Consider the following 21,233-nt stretch of genomic DNA (forward strand, 5'->3'; position numbering starts at 1 on the left):
GATCTCTCTGGAAATGGCACTAAGCCCAGAATAAGGAAAAAGCCTTCTTAACAGCATACCAGATGCCATGGCAACACGGAAAAGCATGGTATCTCATGACATTATTTGCAGTGGGACATGAAGAATAATCACCACTGCTGCTCCATTAAGGTTCCAGAGAGAACAGTGAATCTGCAACTGGCATGGTTGAAATTGGTATATCAGTATTAGATGACTGAAGGGTGTTATAAATGAACAGTCTTCTAGACCACCTGATCCAGAATGCAACAGGAATGGTTGCATTCCATTAGACAATGTGACCACTCAAAATACTACTGATTATTTTTAAAGCTTGACATGGCATGGGTTCTCCAGGGGATCTAAAGAATAAATCTTTTTGATAGGAACTTACTATACAAGTAAAAGATATTCTTAATAGTATAATTGATTGATTGATTGATTATATGCCATTAAGTAAATGTTTATTCTTAGTGATCACATAGATAGATTTTCTCCATGACAATCTGTCCCTAATCTGATCTTTCAGAGGTCTTCCAATGGGACACCCATGGCTGCTGTAACTGAGTCCACCCACCTTGCTGTTGGTTGTTCTCTTCTCTTTCCTTCCACCTTTCCCAGCATTAAAGCTTTCCCAGCATTAAAGCCTTCCATGGATAATGTGTCCAAAGTAGAATAATTTGAGCCTGGTCATTTGTGCCTTTAGTGATATTTGATTTGTTTGATGATCCATTTGTTCATTTTCTGGCTGTCCATGGTATTCTCAAGAGTCTTCTCCAACACTGAAGTTTGAAAGCATAAATACTTTTCCTATCCTACTTCTTCAAAGTCCACTTAATAGTGTATCTAACACTAACAATAACCAGTGACAAGACCTCTATTGTTTCTACTGGTGGCTCTTTGAAGCACAGGCAGCTTCCTCTCTGGCTGTTTTGGGAGTGGGGGTGGTAATAAAGTATTTATATTCTACACCATTGTTCTATTCTAATTCTCGGATTTTGTCTATTATTTGTATCTCTCCTAGAAAAAGAAATTGAGCATTTTTCTTTAATAAATTAATAAATAGGGAGAAGGATGATTGGCTCTTGGAGGGGGAAATAGGAAAGATCACAGAAAATTGGATATTTTTCTCCCAATTCTTTTAAAATAAGGTTAAAGGTCCCCCTTAGTTCTAATTTTTATCACTCTAGCTACTTACTTATGTGCCTATGCTTATAATTTCTATATTTTTCATGCATCTAATTCTATGGGTTCTTACCTTCAGTTTCTATAGGTTTTTATAAACTCTTTTTCCTCTTCCTCCCCACTTTTCTTTTCCAAGCAGGTTCAAACTGCCTATACTTGTGGAAGTGATCAGGCTTAGTTAACCCTGCCCTGGCTGTTCTTCTAGCTGTGGAAACTCCTCAGGCAGAGAACTAATCAAAAACTTTAGCACTCTTTAGCCACCCTGGATTTGGATGGCTTGTTGTTGGCTGGCATTTTAGGCTTTTCAGCTAAGTACTGGTTATTGTTGCCCTGAACTGCTGCAAGGATTTTAATGCTCACAGTCTTTCAGCCTGTGGCTGGGAGGGGAAAATGTTACCAGCTGCAGGCTGGTTGTTGACTGTTGCAGCTTCTGAAGCTTGTGTGGCTGCAGGGCTCTGTTGGTCCACCCAGCTTTCAGCTGCTTGTACATCTGAGTCTGTGCTCACTTTTCCAGCCTCCAATCACCCACTGTCCATAGCACAAAGCCAACTTTGCCCTGGAGTCTCCTCCTCTCTCACCTGCAAATTTCTCTTATCCTGCTCTCCAATGCAGCTGTTCAAACTCCACTCTCAACAAACAGAAACACAAACACACACCCAGATATACAGAGGGTGTCCTTTTATAATTGGACCATGTGTGTGATCCAGCTAATTCAACTATCTTAAAGTCCCAGAAGGGGAGAATATAAAAAAGAAAGAAGGGCTTGCACTGACAATCGCATGGCTCTCCTTCCACATGAAGACAAAAGATAGATTTGGTTTTGGTTTTATTCTGGACAGTGGGAATTAATGCAACTCCATTCATTTTAATGTGGGGGTGAGCACATTGAGGCCTCAGGGCATGCCAATGAAGCCTCACTGGTCATTGCTGTATTTTAATGAGACAGTTGCCAGAACTATTAATACCTTGTCCCACTATGTGGAGACAGGAAGCTGAACCATATATACAGTGCTTGCTGTACCGAACATAGAAAAAACTACCTCAAAACTTGAGGAAAAAGAAAAGATCAGATCAGCTCACATTGTGTCACACAGATTGTTCACTGCAATCATAACTCACCTCCCTTAGATAGTAATAAGCATCCTCCAGACACCAAAAGATTGCGAAAGCTTTAAGTTCCAGTTAGTATAAAACTTAATATTACAATTTTGTAATTATATTTCATAATTTACAATTGCCCCTTTCATTCCACCAAGAAGAATAAAGGGATCTGCCAAGTTTTTTTAACTTTCTTAGTTTTCTTAAGGAAAACTTTGTTTCTACTACAAAAGATTTGGTTCAGCTAGCCAAAAATTTCCTAACCAATCACTTCATCCTTCTTGGCAACAGAATGAATGTAAAGGTTAACAACAAGACGCTATTTATTTTCTGTTGTCTGAGGAAGCCTGGTTTTTACTTGAAACTTAAAAGCAATTACTTGTTCTAAATGTGTAATCCTGGCTTTTGTCATGAGTCTTTTCTTTGAATGTGCAGCCTTTGTTTTCCAAAGAAGCAGTATGTTTTTTATGGCTTGGGAATTTGGTAATATAGTATTGCTGATACACAGGGAGATATTTTCCATATTCTGCATATGATTTGTAATACTTACTGGACTTTTCTTCCAGATGCTGAATAATTGACCAATCAATAATGTGGTGTCCCAAGGCAGGCAGAATCATCTGGGTCCAAGCGATACACAACTTAATTGTTCAGTTTGTGAATCAGTTGTACAGACCTTAATCCCTAGATACTTGACTAGATATTTGTACTAATCTTCATACTTGTAACCAAATTTTATTTTACATACTATTGAACTTTGGTTCATTATCTCCTTAGAATCAGAGGGAAATCTGTAGAGGTGATATCTGAGAATGAAGATCTGATTCGGGGGGGGGGGGGTTAATGCACCATGTTGGCCTCTGAGGACAGTTTTCCACATTCCATGGAATATGAAAATCAATCATGTGTATTTCTGGGAAAATAATAATAGGCCATTTTGTTGGGGACACTCCACATTAGTCCTGGGCAGAGAAAATCTTATTTTTTTTTTCCTATCAGTTACAATTTAATCTGATTAAGGAGAATTTTAGTTAGAAATCATTTCAAAGGAGAATTTAGAGAGTCATATTTAGTTATTAGGGTGCCGAGAGAAACTTATATTTTTTACTTCTCAATCTTTCAACTGGTCAACAATTTTTTTGTTTTGGCTTCCCACTTCTCCATTGAAACCCAAGTAAAGAATTCATGAGGGAATTCATTTGATGAGGTTTTCTCATAGCTACTGATAAGACAACATTTCCCCTACAAAAAAATGTCCCTCTAATTTCTCTGCACACAAATTTGTTGGAAAATGTGAATGGCTATTTGTACCCAGCTCCAGTTCATATATCTTTCATTTTCTGTAAACACTTCCTATACAAACTACAAACTACTTTTGGACTATGGGGAAAAGCAAATTGTACAGAATATCTATATAATTTCCTGGGACACAGAGTGCTGGAAAAGTCTTCAGTGTTTACCATAACAGAAGTAGAAGAAAATTGGGGGTCTCAAGATGCTATGGTACAATCCTATCAATGAATCCCTATTTAATTTTGAAGGTCCACATAAATAATAAATGTATAATAAATGCCAATACTTTGTTTAAAGACACCCATGAACTGTCCAAATGTGTATCAGAGCAATGGAAAGGGTATGTTTGTCTAAGGCTGTTATCATAATCAACAGTTTAACAAAAAAGTCATTCTTCTTGAAGCTCCCAGTTGACTTCATTCTGACACAGGAATTAAAGCTCTCATCATGCAAACATACAACACTGATCTCTTATTTGTAAAAATATTTTGGGGAAAGTAAGTTCTGTCAGAGCAGGGTATGTCGAACAGTTTCTGTTATTTCATATTTGCATTGTTTTTGTTTCCATGATAGCTAAAGGAAAATTGGCTAATTAGTCAATTGTCTCTTTTTCCAGGTCTCATATTTAACTTAACTTATGGGAACTATTTTTTAAATGCTTGAAATATACAACTATAAAGTGATTGTGTATGTTAATCAAGTCATTTTAAAATTGGTCCTTTTTTTTTTCTTTAATGGTAGGACTCCAAAGTAATTTGTTGGATCCCAACACCTGATTTATACATTCATAATACATTTCTGGGGTGGGGGAGTGGTTCCTTTCAAATTACATGTATGTTTTAAAGTATAGCTGTCCCATTCAGAATTTTTATTATGCATAGTCATATTTATAAAACCAAGACAACATGGGAAAACTTTTAGAGCAAGTGCCCAGAGTTGCTCTTTGGGCAGTGACTAAATTTGAAATATAAATATAAATATAAAATAAGCTTTCCTAACCTGGTTCTCTCCAAGTGTTTTAGACTATCATTCTTCATGAATAATAAATGCATTATGTGAGAGACAATGAATAGAGGGAATAAGTGTCAGTGAAGATAAAACTTAAAAACACATATCATATGTTGAGTTACATTTATCTTGTCTATGTATATTAAACAAGGTAAAAACAGATATGTTGTGAATAGGCAAGCGTTTTGCCCATTTGGCAGATCTGGAATTTGTAAAGCATTTCATGGGTGTTCCAACAAAACAGCTGCTATAGGACAGACTGATCATACTCAAAGTGGCTGGCATGATGGACACAGCCAGCCACAGAACATCTATCAAATCAAAAAAGTAATGCTATTCCCTGTTATCCTGTCTAAATCTGAGAGCAGTGTTGTCCAAACTTGGCCACTTTAAGATGAGTGGACTTCAACTCCCAGAATTCCCCAGCCAGCATGGCTGGCTGGGGAATTCTGGGAGTTGAAGTCCACTCATCTTAAAGTGGCCACGTTTGGACAACACTGTCTTAGAGACACTCCTCATCAGTTCTTCCAGCTTATATTTGCCTTTTTATCCTGGACAACTGTACCAAATTCAGCTGCAGCAGAGGGCTTAATAGTGCCAAAGGAGCTGTTCACCGGCACGCTGAGGCTCACATATACTACTTTGCTGGCAACTGATAAAGGCAGAGTACAAAAAGAAATTCTCTGTTTAGATTTCTTTCAGTTTTGTGCACGGATCATAATGAATAAGAATTTATCCTATTTCTGTTATCTCAGTGTTCACAACCTTTTTATTCTTTGTTTTTTCATGCATCCTTTTTTATTTTTCCTAACTCAGTGAGATGTTGGAAAGAAATTATGTAAAGATTCTCAAGACTCAGTAGCTCAATCAGCAGGATATCTCTTTAAAAATAGAACAAAATGACTAAATTTCATGTAATGGAAGAAGCCTACAAAAGAAAGATAAAGTCTGAAAATGAATTAGATTCGGCCATGGGCTGTGGAGACAAACACTCTTGGGGGGGAAAAAACCGAACCAAAACCCTAATGCAGTGTTGTCCAAACTTGGCCACTTTAAGATGAGTGGACTTCAACTCCCAGAATTCTGGGAGTTGAAGTCCACTCACCTTAAAGTGGCCAAGTTTGGACAACACTGCCCTAATGCATCCTTAAAGGGCAGGCAGTTACATTGCAGCTGAGAATGTTGCTTATTGTACCATGTGAATCCCTCCCTCCTGGTCATGTGATTCACAGCAGATCATATTCAGCCTACTCTGTGCTTGTCAGGGCACACATACACCCAAACAGACATAGATGCAATATGGGGAGGAGAGGAGCAGAAACATGAATACACAAAGGGAACACAAATTAGAACTTACAGACTTATACAGACTACACACAGGCAACACATATGCACACATCCTGATTTAGTTTTTTGGAGAAAGTGTGCACACATATGCAAATACAGTATATACACACTTCACATTACCTCATTGCACAGAAGAATGTACAGATGCCTTTAGGGGTGTGCTGGAGCTAGCTGATACCAGCTCACAAGAGCCAGTTATTAAATTTTCTGGAACGTTGCAAGCCAGTGGAAAGCAAAACTGAGCCCTGACACCTAGCACACTGATCAGCTGTTTGGCAACTGGCAGCATGGTGCAGTGTTGGCAAGAAGTGGGCAGAGCCAGACATTGACCAGCACACCCTTAGATGCCTCCCACTGCTAGTAAAGGAGCTGGAAAAAATTCCAGAAACCATATTCTACTTGCTTTCCCTAATTTTTTTTAATTACACTATCACCTTCTTTATCGTATATGCCTCAAAAGTTTACTTATGATTTTTAATGTTTATGTATTTGAATCAGGAAAAATAATGATTAGAGAACTCTGTTTAACAATTTTGATAACCTCATTATTAAGCCAGCATGTGTCTAAAAGTAACATACCAAAAGGGCTGTTTCAGCATGTCACAGTATTCTTCCCAAGTGATGCTGTCACATTTCAGGTCAAAACATCCATTCCATTAAGGACATGTCATCAATAGGAGTTATGCCTTGGTTCATTTCTGACATATACAATCCATCCCTCAGGGAAAGTATGCATATTTTGTAGTTTTAATAAATGATGGGTTCTGGCATAGAATATCATTTGTGAAGACATTTAGCTATATTTTCTAGCTTGCATGCAATACAATCCTTTACATAAAGAAGACAGTTACAAGAAAGGCCACAGACCTAATTATAGGTGTATGATTAACTACCTTATTTTAATGCTTTTCTAAAGTGATATTAATAGATTGGAAAATCATGTCATTTTATATTTAGTTCCTTATAAATATAAAATAATTTCGAAGACCTTTGTTCTTATAGGTGAACAACGAATCACAACGTAAAAAACTTGAATTTTTAATATGTGAAATTATTTGCAAGCAACATAAAGAAGAATATAATATGATCCTAATAATGGTCTCTATTTTAGACAAGTGATGACTTGTTAGCCTCATTCAGTCTTCAAAACAAAATTTTCAATTTCTTATTTAGACAGATAATGCTTACAATTAAGAGAAAGGGAAGCATTATTTTGCTACATATTTTAATGTGAACTTAATCCACTTCTTGTTTACAGCATGCATATGAAAATCAGAATCCATTTTTAAAATGATATTCACTCTTTCCAATATTTTATGCAGTTTGAAAACCAGAGTCATTCAAAAATTCAAATGTTAGGGAAATTGTACACAAAAATGTGTTTATTAGGAGACAGTAGATACAAAAGTCTGTGAATACGAGGAGAAATTGTGTTCCAAAACTGTCTATATTAAAAAAACACAAGTATAAAATGTGTATATTAGGAAAAATATGAACGGAAATGAGTCAGAATGGGACAGAAGAGATTTAATATTGGAAATGTTAGGAATAGATTTAAATCAAGCATGACAAATTTTTCTCTATTTACAGTTTCCCTTTTAGGGAAAATGGAGAATGTTTTTCAATTATAAAAATAAGACTGTGATACACTAATATTTCTTCTCTCCTTTGGATCTTGCAATATTTCCACAGTTCCAAGTTCTTAGTGTGTGATGTGCTGCAAACTTTAATGGAGGCAAACTCAGCTGTCTGTGAATCCTGATTATTCATCTCTTGACAGGTATGGCCACGTTACATAGGATCTCATTGGGATTCTCTCTTTTTTTCAGCAACCTTCAGCCGCCAGAATAGCACCTTTCACAATAAGATTAGAAATCAGTGAAGTTATGGCTCAGTCTTAAATAGTTACAGTAGTAGCCAGCACCATCTGCTGATATATAAATGTGGTAAAGCTATGATTGGGCAGGTGTGATGTGATGTGTCATTTGACAGATGGCCATAGCTGAAGGGATACATTCCTGCAGAAGTTCACTTCATTACTAGTGATAATCTGGTCCCACATCACAGGTGTTATTTTCCCAATTAGTTCCAGTTGTGCCCTGCAGGGGTAGGTGAGCATAAGAGCTAGTATTTTTGAATAGCTTCCCTTAATTACAAAGTAATGCAACCACTTAGAATTTCATGCTCCTGGTCAGGGTTTGATGTATCATTATATTAAATAGCTGCAGTTATAATAGGGTTGTCATTTTCATATTTGGTGATCATATGTGCATAGAATGTTAAATGATGCTTATTTCAGGTGTGAGTTGGGTGGATTTGTTAGAACAAAGTATGTGTATTTTGTTTCTGGTTTAATTTTGCTATTTTCACATTTTTATTTGCGTAATAATCAACTTAAGTTTTGAAAATCAGATTGCTGATATCTGTGTCATTCTGAATTTTAATCCATAAATTAAATGTTTCATGAATAAAGTATTCTTCAGAATGAAAGAAGAAGGAAAAGACTATGACCTGCTATTCGTTGTGTTGTGCTGTTACATATGTATTTAACAGAAGAATATTCGGGGGGGGGGGTGTTCCTCCATTTAAAGCAGAACTGATACATTTCTGAGGGAATTTAAATAATTTTTCTTAGCCAAAACAGGGACTTAGCAAAATGTCCACGATTGGTCATGCTCTTTCCAACAACTCACACATCTTTTACATTCCTGTTATCTCCTTTTCTCTTAAACTAGACAGCTGAATAATGAGTTTTAACCATACATGAAAACTTGAAAAAGGTATTTTGATCCAAAACTTGGTATTTATTTTCTTCCTTTTCTCTAGGTACTGATAAGAAGAATATTAAGAGCAAAAGCCTAATGGCTGCTAGGAGTTGGAGTCTTCCTGGAACAGTTCTAATTACAAAATTGCATATTCCACCAACGATTGTAATGTCTTCCTTGATAAACAGCATTTCAGAAAGCATATACCATTATATTAGATCCAGAACAAGCAGCTTCTATTTATTCATACATATATATGTACATACATACTTGCCTTTCTGTACAAAGGACAGTTTGATTTGGAAGTGCCCTCCGGTTGAAAAGAAGACTACAAGGTGACCTGTGATTGTGGCATACTTTAAAATTTCATCCTGAACATATTCCAGTATAAAAATAGGAAATATCAAGATATATCAATCTCACAAACTCAGTGCTTGGGCCTCATTATCACATTTAGAAGCCTCTTATGGGAAAAGCAATAGCAAAGTAAACTCTGACAGCTTTGTTTTCATGCATGAATTCAAGGCTGAAGCAGGAAATATCTGACTACAATATAAAATAGTGGAGACTATTCACACAGAATGTGCTACACCATGGAAACATGTCATCATGGGCTGCATATAATTCTAATAAGCAGACTTATATCCAAAATCAAATGTTAATGTTACAGCCTCTGTTACAGATGTGGACAGCATATAACCTACAAACTCTAGGAACTCCCAGATTATTTTCAGGTGTCACAAGAGATCCCAAAGACTGCACTGCTGAATTTTTGTGGTAGAACATCAGATGGCAGTATAAAATTTTCCATTTTTTGGTTGCCAAAGAATAAGCAAATTAGATGCATGTATGTGACATATCCAATATACTTGCAAGTTGCAACATTCCTATTTTATTCTATTTTTCACTCTCAAAAAGAATACAACTCCATTATGACCATTCTGATAATTTCATCCTGTCACCATCCTGCTCCCGAGCTCTTTGATGTCAAAATAATAGTTTTTAAAAATTTGGTCACAAAGTGGTTGCCTGCCCCTGCTATACAATAAGAAATTAAAAATGGAAGTGGCCTATTCATAGATTGCGTTGACATCAGCATCATTGTAATCAGAATCAGTGTCTACAGTGATACAAGAATCTTTGAGAAGGCACAAAATGATCAAAACAGCTAATTGGTCTTTCACACAGAAGAGCTCCACACAGTGCTTCCTTCCTTAAACGTTTTGGGGAAAATGCATTGAAAGGAAAGGACATAACTATGAGAAGGCTGAAAGGAAAAGATGCTCAAATGAGAAGGTAAAAGTTCAGATGGAGGACAACAGGCAGATTCCTTAGAAGAAAACTAAAATGCTTATTTCAAGGATTGCAAAATGTTTTGCACTGGAGTAATTTGGCTCCAGAACAACACATTTTCCTTTGGAACAGACTGATTTGAACATTCTGGGGTGATCTATTTATTTCTGAAAATAGATTGTCTGGAACTGGAAGTGACTTGTGATGTTCCATGCACTTGTCTCCTTATTTGTATTAATTTGTTGTAGACTATTTTTAAAAACAGAACAAGGAACATGGTGGCCTTACCCATTTATGAATAGAAACACATCAAGTGTTATTTTCTTCTTTTTCTTGCTGTGTAAGATAATCTAAATGAAAAATGAAAACAACATTAATATATTCAGTATAATAGGGGATTTAAAATGTCAGGGGATAAATTGCTTCAGACTGGGCTCAGTTATGCCTATTAAGAGAATCTGGACTTGGAATAGTATTGGTGCATCCTTTTTTCTGCTGGGCCCACAAATGATTTTATTTCCTTAATTATTTAATAATAATTATGATCACAGGAATCACAAGGTAAATTCCAACTTACTTTAAAATGTAAACTAAAAAAACTCTAAAACATATCCAATATCCAAATCATTAAAATAACACATAAGAAATAAGAAATTAGGTGATAATAACAGATAAGCCTTTAGTTAAAAGCATAATATGCTTTAACTAAGCATACCATTAGTCAACTGTACAATTAACTCAATGCAGATGGGTTAAATAAGGCTTTGAAATCCTCCTGATAATCAGCAGAGAAGGAAGAATAGATATAGGCCACCATGAAAATTCTCTTAGTTGCTAATCACTTAGCTCTTATAATGGACAAGGCTTCAGATGCTGATCTGTAACGTTAGCACAGGCTTGTAGCTTTCATAGTAAAATCTTATTTCCTGTTTCTCCTCTCTTCATTTATCTATAAAGGTGAACCATATTAAAATAGAAGCATAAGGGAAATCTTGTGTTCTTATTTTTTAAGCCCAAGGCATTGGATATAATATATTTTTTCCTAGTGCCTTTTTTAGCCATATCATTTTACGTTGGAAACATGTTTTCATAAAATGGAATGACATGTTTTCAGGTAATATTAAGCCTTGTAGATTTACAGATATAAATCACAGATCTTTAATAACGTCATATTATATTGAAGAATAAATTTACATTAAAGAAAGAAAGAAAACCTCAAAGACATTTCATACTGTTTAGTCGTAAAGCTGTTGCAAACATAAATGCTGATTTCTTGTTCAGCTTTTCTGGGCAATGTTGGACCTAAAAAATATAAATCCACAAATGGTGATTAGTAATGATGAGTTAATTTTTCTGTGCTCAGGAGATTGAGCTGTGCATGGTGTATAGTTATATAGTATAGTTATATAGTTTTGGAATGAGACCCAGTTTGGATTAGTGGTTAAGGTACCCGGCTAGAAACCAGGAGAATGTGAGTTCTAACCCTACCTTAGGCACAAAACTGACTGGGTCACCTTGGGCCAGTCACTTTCTCTCAGCCCTAAGAAGATGGCAACAGTAAACCACATCTGAAATCTTGCCAAGAAAACTGCAGGGACTTGTCCAGGCAGTTGGCAGGAGTCAGTTCTGACTTGACTTATATCTCACATAAATTAATGTGAGCAACATAGGTAAGTATGATATCAAGTTGTGAACAGTTATGAACAGCATGGAACCATCCAGTTGTTTAATTCCAGATGATTGTGAAGGCTGATAGAGTTGCACTTGCATCTGAAGGGCCATAAAGTATCCATCCCTGTTGTAGAAAGAACTTCTAACAGGGTAAGGAAATTCTGTTTGCAAGTTTCTTTATCTGGCATGCCAATGCTCTGATGGAGATCCCATGAAATGTCCCTGAAACTCTGTTCCTTAGAGAAGATCAAGAGTGATGACAAACTCTTTACTAGGCAATGTATTGTCGAAGGCTTTCACAGCCGGCATATGATGGCTGGTGTGGGTCTTCCGGGCTGTATGGCCGTGTTCTTGAAGTTTTGTTTCCTAACGTTTCGCCAGCACCTGTGACCGGCATCTTCAGAGTGCAGGAGCACAGACAGGAGCAGTTCTCTCTCTGCCCAGGGTGATGTGACCCTTTTGTGGGTATTTATAGAGATCTGGGGGGGGGGAATGGGGGGAATTGGGTTACTGAGTGGCTGCTTGTTTTGGTGTCAGAATACATGTGTATCTTCCTGGGGATTAGGCAGGGTTTTTTCTTCTTCTTCTATTGAAGAAAAAACCCTGCCTAATCCCCAGGAAGATACACATGTATTCTAACACCAAAACAAGCAGCCACTCATTAACCCAAACCCCACACACCCCCACACACACCCCTAGCCCCCCACCACACCCCCCAATTCCCCCCCCGATCTCTATAAATACCCACAAAAGGGTCACCTCATCCTGGGCACAGAGAGAACTGCTCCTGTCTGTGCTCCTGCTCTCTGAAGATGCCGGTCACAGGTGCTGCCAAAACGTTAGGAAACAAAACTTCAAGAACACGGCCACACAGCCCGGAAGACCCACACCAGCCATCTTTACTAGGCCATTATCACAGGCTCTATTCAGAAAAGATAGGAAATATGCAGAAATGGCTATGTTGTGAGCAGTTGTCCCAGGGCTAAGGAAGGATAGAACATCCCATTTATCAGAAGTTTCTGCAGTCTTCAGGCTATATATTCAGGTTTAAAACATTCAGACTGTTTCCCTTTAAAGAATTTCACAGATCTTAAATGTGTTGGGCTATCTAAACACATTTTAATAAGGCACTTCATAGATAATTTAGTTCTGCTCATCCTTGCTGCCAAAAATATAGAAAATATATTCCATATTCAAAATTTTGAGAATAGTTTGTAACTTAAATATGTATATGTTTGGGGAAAGATAAATGAGATACATGTATTGAAGAGATAGCTCTTCTTCCCATGTATTTAATCAAAAATGTTTTGACCCTGCTTGCTGAAGTAAGAAGGGAAAAAAACCACTAGCAGGTAATAGAAAAATTGTCCCAAATTGGAGTGCTAGAATTACTGCAAATTGGGGAACATGCCCTGTTTAAGTAAATGCCCTCTTTTAGAGGAGCTCCACATGGCACATATACATTCTCCAGAAAAGCCTTTAATCTTTTGAGAAACTTTTGAGATAGCATGGAGTGGAAGAATCTAAACTTTTCTTTCACAAACTTCCTTACGTTAACTTATATAGAATCCAAGCGTTAGTGTTTAGAACACTTCAAAAATATATCCTTCATATTTTTGAGGCCTCTGAATCCCATGGTGCTTGATAGAGATAGCAACTATGTTGAGAACATATCCTAAACATGCACATATATTAGCACATTAATTCTTGTACATGTCTGCACCCTAGTGATTCATGAGCATTTATGCTGCTCTCTGCAGCATGCCTACTTTTCAGTTTAGGGATTATCACACTGGAAAAAACATAAAACAGATAAAAGTTACATCTTGAAATGTCAGGAGCAGAGTGGACATATATAGCAAACCTTTTCGATCTAATAAGAAACAAAAATGAATTGTGCCAAGGCAGAAGAAAATAGTGAGTTATTTATCTTGATTTATAAGTTCCTGTTCCTGTCACTGACTCCTGACATTTCTTCTGCTCCTCAGAATCCCTCTGCTTACTCACCAACAAACTGGAGACATCCCTAAGAAAACTGGTTGTGGATTTTGCTTTTTCATTGTGTAGGAAAGTCATTATCAGATCCTGCACAGGCTTGTATCTCAGAAATCGTGCACACCTCGAAAGAGTAACCTTGCTTGTCTAAAAAAACAGGGGGGAGTCATGTTGGAAAGGCTTGAGAAAAACAAGATTTTGTTCTAATATGTGGAAACAAGGGAATCTTGATGGACAATGTTGTGACAGAGATTGCCTGTTGGATCAATCATTTCTCAGACTCTTTGAGGGAATGGGAAATCCAATCAAGGAACATGGCAATATAATGCAAGTGTATGCCCATGTATTTCTCCCATTTTTCATTTATTTCACCATGTTATGAACTGTTCCAGCCCATACTGGAATGAGACCTCATTATAATCAGACTAAGCATTTCTTACTTCTACAACTTCTGGATCATTATCTTGCAGATGAATAAGCAGATCTACCAAGCTCTTTTCCATCTGGTCACAGAAGAGATTACTCCTCCCATAAAAGAATTTGCTCAGCTGACCAAATACTTCCAGCGCACTCCGTCTTATCAAGGGATCCTCCTGACAGAGAAGAACACTTCAATCAATCAATATTTTATTACAGTCACAGAACAGAATTACAAATAAAAATGCATTAAAAATGAAACAAAACAAAACATGATAATATATTACAGCTAATGGTGGGATCATCACTGGGCAATCAAAGTCTGCCTAATTTTACAAACAGTGTAACAAAATTTAGCTATGTTCAAAGAAACTGAATCATACTGATCAGATAGCAACAACTGTACATAAAAACGATCAGAATGTCCTGGGTGTGAGAGAACACTTAAATATTAGAAATCAGAAGCCCTTAAATCTGAAATATCTGGCTCATATCTTGAAGAGAACTCATTGCTTTCTCTAAATGTGTAAACAAATCAGCAAGGTTTCTACCTTACCGTTTATTTTCTTTGAATCTGTAATCCTTGTCATGTAGGGAATAAGCCATTATTGTGTTACACTGAAAGGGTTTCCCCCTACGCCCCCTACACATTCACCAAGAGTATGCAAACCACACTTTACTGGGTAATGATGTTGCTTTAGTACCAAGTGATTAAGAAAATGTTGATGGCTGTCTTACAGCAACGCCATCTATAATAGTTATCCGGTGCCTCTGTTTCTCTTTCACACATATAGTTTGTGGAATTCAACCAGTTATGCAACTTAAAGGTCCTCAAAAGATCAGCAGTGTTTGTTCTGTGATATTTGCTACTCACTTCGTCAAAAAAACTTCGGGCCTGCATTGCTATGACAGTGGCAGTGGAAGTTCTAATGGATGAGAAGTGGGGCAAAAGCCTTAGTATTCCTGACATTGCCTCTTGCCTGATGTTTAGATAGCATGGGTCTGTTAGAGACTTCAGGTAAAACTCTAAAATGAGCTCCTTTTCCTTTTTGACCTGAAAGGAAGAAAGTCAGTTTTGTTATGTTGCCTCACTGCATAATCAAATCCTGATAAATAAAATATAGAAGCAAGGCCATAAAAAAGTTAGTTTTCTGAAACTTGAAACCAAGTTCATCTAATAACGGTGGTGTTCCTATACAATGGTGTATTATGTACTTCATTAGTGGCTGTTGAAGCTTACCTTTTGAGGGAGACTATGGACTGCATTACAGAGTCCTCTCATGCCATACATTTTTATGATATTATTTCTGTCATTAAGAAGGTGCTTCATGGCCATATAGATTTTTTTCATGAAAATAGTCTCGGTTTTTTTTTTATAGGGGCTTCCTATAAACTGAACAGAACAACACAAAAGCATAGTTTTCAATTTCTTGCCAATCAAAGAGGTATGAGTCTTACAGAGTGGGAGCCTAAGTCATCATCTGAATACTTAAGGTGAATTCAGACAACCAGTTCTTCATACTAGTGATCTGATGCCATTTATATCTGATGTTTTAAAGGCTATACAGCAAAAACAAACAAACAAACAAAAAAAAACCCACATAACTGGTATAATTCTTGTCATAGTTGTTTCAGCTCAACTGTTGAGTTGTTTATGGAAATGTTTCTTTTTCCTGTCCTTTCATGCATTGCTTCAGTGTTTTTTGTCTCTGCCTGATGGAGTTAGGGTAAGTAAACTTGGGATAAAAACATCAAACAAAGGGGCCCAACTATAAACTTATGAATTTCTCCATTGCAGCTTCTCCCCACATCCCTACCCTCCTTTTCTAGCTATTTACTGAATGTTTATGCAGCAGCTCCATATCCCCACAAAATCAGCTTAGAAGACTAGAGACAACTCTATCTAGTAAGTCTGGTCATTTTCCCACCTTCCCTACCCTATTTTCAAGGGAAATAAGCAGTCATGGGCATGGTATCTTCAGGCCAAGATCTCCATCACTCAGCTTTCTCCATGTTTTAGCTGTTTGCGAAAAACATACAGTACCTCTGCAAAAAATGCAGCATAATCCTTCCTCCAAGCTTCCTTTGGTGAAAAAAGATGAGGAAATAAGTCTGGAATCACTCTCCTAGGAAACAAACCTGGGATACAGTTGCGTATTGCTCTGAAAATGAGAAATTGGCCAAATTTGAAATGGTAGAAGTTCCCCTTCCAACTGGCCATGTTAAATCTCCCCTTTAAAAACCTCATTCTAAAACAGATCCACAATTTTGTACTTTACCTCCCTAGAGAAGCAAACCCTTTGTGTTGCTCTTGAGCATCTATCATCATATCCCAGCCATGGTCTTCCTCTATTGTGTCCAAGATGTGGAATTCACACTTTGCAAGTTTCAATATATTTTGAAGGGCTTGTACTGCCACACTGCAAGCAAATAAATTACATGGTAAAGTTTTTCAGTACGGCGACTCTAGTTCTATGTGTAAGATGATAGCACCAATGAAGAATCAAGATGGGACGCTAACACAAAATGTTCATTCTATGCTAGATTACAATTCCCATACCTTTTTATACCTTTCAACAATGTTTGACCAGTCCATCAAAGCTTGGCACTTTTCTCATACCTCCTGGTATGTTTCTACCAAAGTATGGGAATAAATTCTAACACTGAGAAGGGGATTGTTAACCATTATGTAAATACTGTCCAGTTGTAACTTGGGTCACATTGCCAGAAGTGACAGACTTCCATACTTTCCCTTTGATTGAAAGTATGGAAGAAGTTTGATAGACAGAAAGAAAAAAAAATCACATCTGGAAGCAAGGAATTCTTGTGCTTTCATCTTTGCCTTTTTATTAATAAATCAAACTAATCAGAGTTCAGAGAGATTTGTTTCCTTAGATTTTATTTCCCATTTGGTTTGGTTTGGTCCCAACCGAGTTCTGACAAAGAGTATCTTTGCATCATCCAGTACACATGGGAACTATCTGTTGTTTTGGGAAACATAACTGGTTGTGTCTTTTTCAAACTCATGTCATGTCATGTCATGTCATGTCATATCTTGTCATGTCATGTAGTTCATTCATTAATTTATATATTTAACAAACTTATATAGCCACCCAGCAGAAGAAAATCTAGCCAGTGAACAAGAATCAAAACCAAAATAGAATTAAGTAAATCACCCCATCCAAAGTTAAAGATGATAAAGTACTAGATATGAGGAGCCCTAAAAACCCACAGCTATTCAGTCTTTTCAGGATTGAAGCAAAAAGTTCTTCCCCATTCAGACTTGTATAGCCTTCAGGCGCTGGGAAAGCACCTCTACTGCATCACTTAGACAGCCCAGGGAGAAGATGTACAACCTAGTGTCATAAGAAAACTGTTGATATTTGACTCCATGACAATGGATGACCTTAACCAGAAGTTTCATGTAGATTCTAAATAGGAATGGGGAGAGAGTCAAGCCCTTTGGCATCCCACAAACCAGAACCTTAGGCCTAAACCCTCCTCCCCCCCCCCCCCAGCCCTGAATGGAACTGGCCTTGGTAAAAATGAAGAAAGCCAATGAATAACTATGTCTCCCATTCCCAGCCTCTTCAACTGGTCCAGAAGGATACCAGAACCAATGGTATCGAAAAATGGTGAGAGATCAAGCATGATCAGGATGAATGCACCACCCACATCCCAAGCCTGCTAGAGGTCATCCGCAAGTGTGATAAATGCCATCTTGGTATTATATCCTGGCCTGAAATCTGGCTGTAACAGGTCCAAACAATCTGCTTCCTCTATAGCACGTTGAAGCTGTAGGCCTATCACCTTCTCAACAACCTTCCCCAAAATGGGAATGCTGGAGACTTGATGGAAATTGTCCAGTACTGCTGCATCCAGTGATGATCTCTTGAGGAGAGGCAGACCACTGCCTCTTTCAAGACACATGAAACAGCTCCCTCCTGCAAAGAAGCTTTTATTAGCTCCCAGGCGACCTTGACCAACTAGGAATGACATAGATCTAATACACAGCTGGCAGAATTCAACAACCCAAGGACACTGTCTACTTCCTCAGAAATAACCAGGTTAAAATCAACCCAGATAACCAGACAAGACCCAACCCTGATCATCTCCACAGAATTAATACAGCTAGAGCCCAACTCTGAGTTGATCTAAGCAACTTTATCCAACAGATGCTTTGCACAATCCTCATAGTGGATTTGCAAGGGTTCCCCCAATCCCTCCTTACCAAGAAGGGACCAAGTCACCTGAAACAGGGTCATCAGATGGCTATTGGAGGATGCAATAAGGGCACAGAAATATATATGTTTCGCCACCGTTATTGCCACAAAGTAGTCCTTAATACAGGCTCTTACTTATGCTCGTTTGGACTCACCCTTGATCTTCCTCCAGCAGTACTCTAGGTGTTTCTTGTATCCCTTGATCTCCTGGAACTATTCTGAAAACTAAGAGGCCCTCTGGGATCCATAGGCAAAGAGAGTCCATATAGGCCAAAGTCATCTGGTCATTCCAAGCAACAATTCATTCAACCTCAATTGAACTGTGCACTAGAGCTTCAGGAACAACTCCAAGTTCCCTCTGGAACCCCACTGGATCCATTAAACATCTGGGGCACACTGATTGAACAGGTACTTTCTCCCTGAAGTAGGGGCCAGCCACAGAGAACTCCAAAGACAAAAGGGTGTGATCCATCCATGACAAGGACATGACAATGTCCTCCAACTCCAGATCATATCACCACTGCCCTGAGACAAAAACCAGATGCAATGTGAGACCCCCACTGGGAGTTGGGCCATCAATAACCTGAATCCAGTCCATGGTTGCCATGTCCTCCCAAGCTGCCTCTGACCAGGCCCAGTGAAGGCAGGTTGAAATCCTACAGGACCATAAGCCTGGGGAATCCAATGCCAATCTGGCCACAGAGTCAAAAAATTCAGGCAGGGAAGCTGCTGTGTAGCAGGGAGGCTGGTATTGAAGCAGCAGTCCCCTCAGATCCATATGGCCCTGCTTCATGAACAGTGTCTTACATCCAACTATCTGTGGAGCAGCACCCCTGGAATCCACCAGAGTCTCCTACATGACAATAGCCAAACCCTCTGTCCCAAAGTCTTGTGTGATGCCACACCCAAAACCCAGGTGGGCACATGATAGGAAACTACACATTACATGCCATTAAATGACAACATATTATGTTCTTTGTGACAATATATTATCATTAATATATTGATTGATTACAGTATGTATGGTTTATTAATTAACATGGCTGTATATTATTCACATTTTAACAATAGAAATATTTTAATCTTCATCTTCATGTATTTATACCACATGTGCATACTGTTTCTGTCTCCCCTCACTCATCCACTCCAAGTCTTTAACCTTTCATTAGTATCTCATGTTATAGCTTATTCCCATCTCTGTGTTATATAGCATACTGCTATTTCCTTAATACTGTAATGATCTTATGATGGTGCAGTTTAGTTTAGACTTAGCAGAGCTTTCTTTTCTTTTCTTTTCTTTTCTTTTTTCTTTTCTTTTCTTTAATATATTTTGTTCATTAATCCAGCACCAAATCGATATTCCAGATTGCTGGAATGAATCCTAATTTGGTAATAATAAATAACTTTGATTAAAAATGAGATGGCTAAACTGTCATTCTCTTTGGGCAATAGGCTTAAATGTAGGATTTGAAACCATGTGACATTCATAAAAGTGGCTCTCTGTTGGCTCTGTGCCTAATATCCCCTTGGCTCCCAGCCCCACTACATCAGTTCCCAGTTTTCTCACACTGAGCAACAAAGTTTGAAAGAAAGTTTCTGTTTGTGGTTGGATCTGTAATAAGATCAAGGACTTAAACTTTCTTCAGGCATTTGCCTGAACATATGAGGGTCTGAAAATTTATAGAGACGTTAGCATTAGCCTACCCTCCAATCTCTGATCTTCCTGCATTCAGCAGGAGGTCTGAAAGAGATCTGTATTTACATTCAGCTAGATTCAAGTTTTACTATTCATACAAACTATGACTCTTCTTGATTAGGGTCTTTTATCATATGGAGAGCTGTATTGGCATCCAAGCAAACATGTGTACAACTTTCCTTCAGACTTCCTAGCTGAATTCAAGGAGGCTGGAGAAGATGGGTCAGGACTGTCTCAAAACACTTAAAAATATTGCTTAATGAACTATAGAGAGTTCTTCAGGTATAAGATCTGAGATTGAAAGTGCAGGCTCTGTATGTGCATTAGAAGCAGGTCCAGCATGTACAATCTCATGCCCTACATAAATGTTAATACCATTCAATTTAATGCTTAAACAGAGCTATTATTGGAAGATATTTTTGTGAATTACCTGCAGGGACTACAATTTCGGTTCCATTCATTATTGCTAGTCATTGACAGTTTTGTGCTGACTCCAGGAATGGAGAGGAAACAGTAAAAGAAAAGACTATCCTCTTTTCCCTCTAGTAGCTCTTCTTTCTCCAAAAGTGCTATAAAATCCCATATCACAGCAGATAGCTAAAGGAGAGAAAAGCAAAGAACTAGTGCCTCCTACCAATATCATCACTTAATTGGCAAGAAGAGACCTTCATCATATATACAACTTACAGCATTGGGCAAGCAGAAACATGTCTCATTTCTCAGTTCATCCATTGTGGGGACCTTGTCAAGAAGAACATCCAGTACTTTAGGATACACAGTATAATCTGCAGCCAGGGACATCCATAAGGCTCTGATTTCACTAGATTGAAAAATAAAGAATCATAATTCATTTTGGTGTTTCTTGTGTTATTAATAACCTCTAATGTCCATAATAGGTTTTATTATTCCTTTTTTCCCACAAAAATACTCAGAATATCAATCTATGATAAACCTTGGATTATCATTTATGGGAAACATGTCATGCTAAATCTTCTTGATCAATATTCTTGCACACGAATTTGAGAAACAGAAGATAATTTCATTTACAGCTACTTTATTTAGAAACACTGACTTTTCATTTTGGGGTCAACAAGGAAAAAGCAAACCCAGCAAAATTGCCAATGGTGTTTGAGTCTTTTAAAACATTCTCCAAGGAGCAGCAGCACACTTGATATGCGCTGTAGTTCCAATTCCTATGTGTCACTGCCATCCTAAAAAATAGGTAAGATATGTACAATAGATGCT

The 21,233-nt window shown here is 37.7% G+C and overlaps 1 long non-coding RNA gene across 1 annotated transcript; it reads right to left on the minus strand.

Annotated features, from left to right (window-relative positions):
* Window positions 1-7,356: 7,356 nt before the first annotated feature.
* LOC148216872 (uncharacterized) lies at window positions 7,357-14,223 on the minus strand. Its single transcript, XR_015794661.1, has 4 exons — window positions 14,093-14,223; window positions 11,219-11,288; window positions 10,275-10,336; window positions 7,357-7,782 (listed from the first exon to the last, which is right to left on the minus strand). It is a non-coding gene; the product is annotated as an uncharacterized LOC148216872 (long non-coding RNA).
* Between the last annotated feature and the right edge of the window lie 7,010 nt (window positions 14,224-21,233).

This window comes from Python bivittatus, unplaced genomic scaffold (genome assembly GCF_059951505.1).
Source record: "Python bivittatus isolate LINGU-HERP-01145 unplaced genomic scaffold, Pbiv_v1 ctg000070_np1212, whole genome shotgun sequence".
Taxonomy (NCBI): Eukaryota; Metazoa; Chordata; class Lepidosauria; order Squamata; family Pythonidae; genus Python; species Python bivittatus.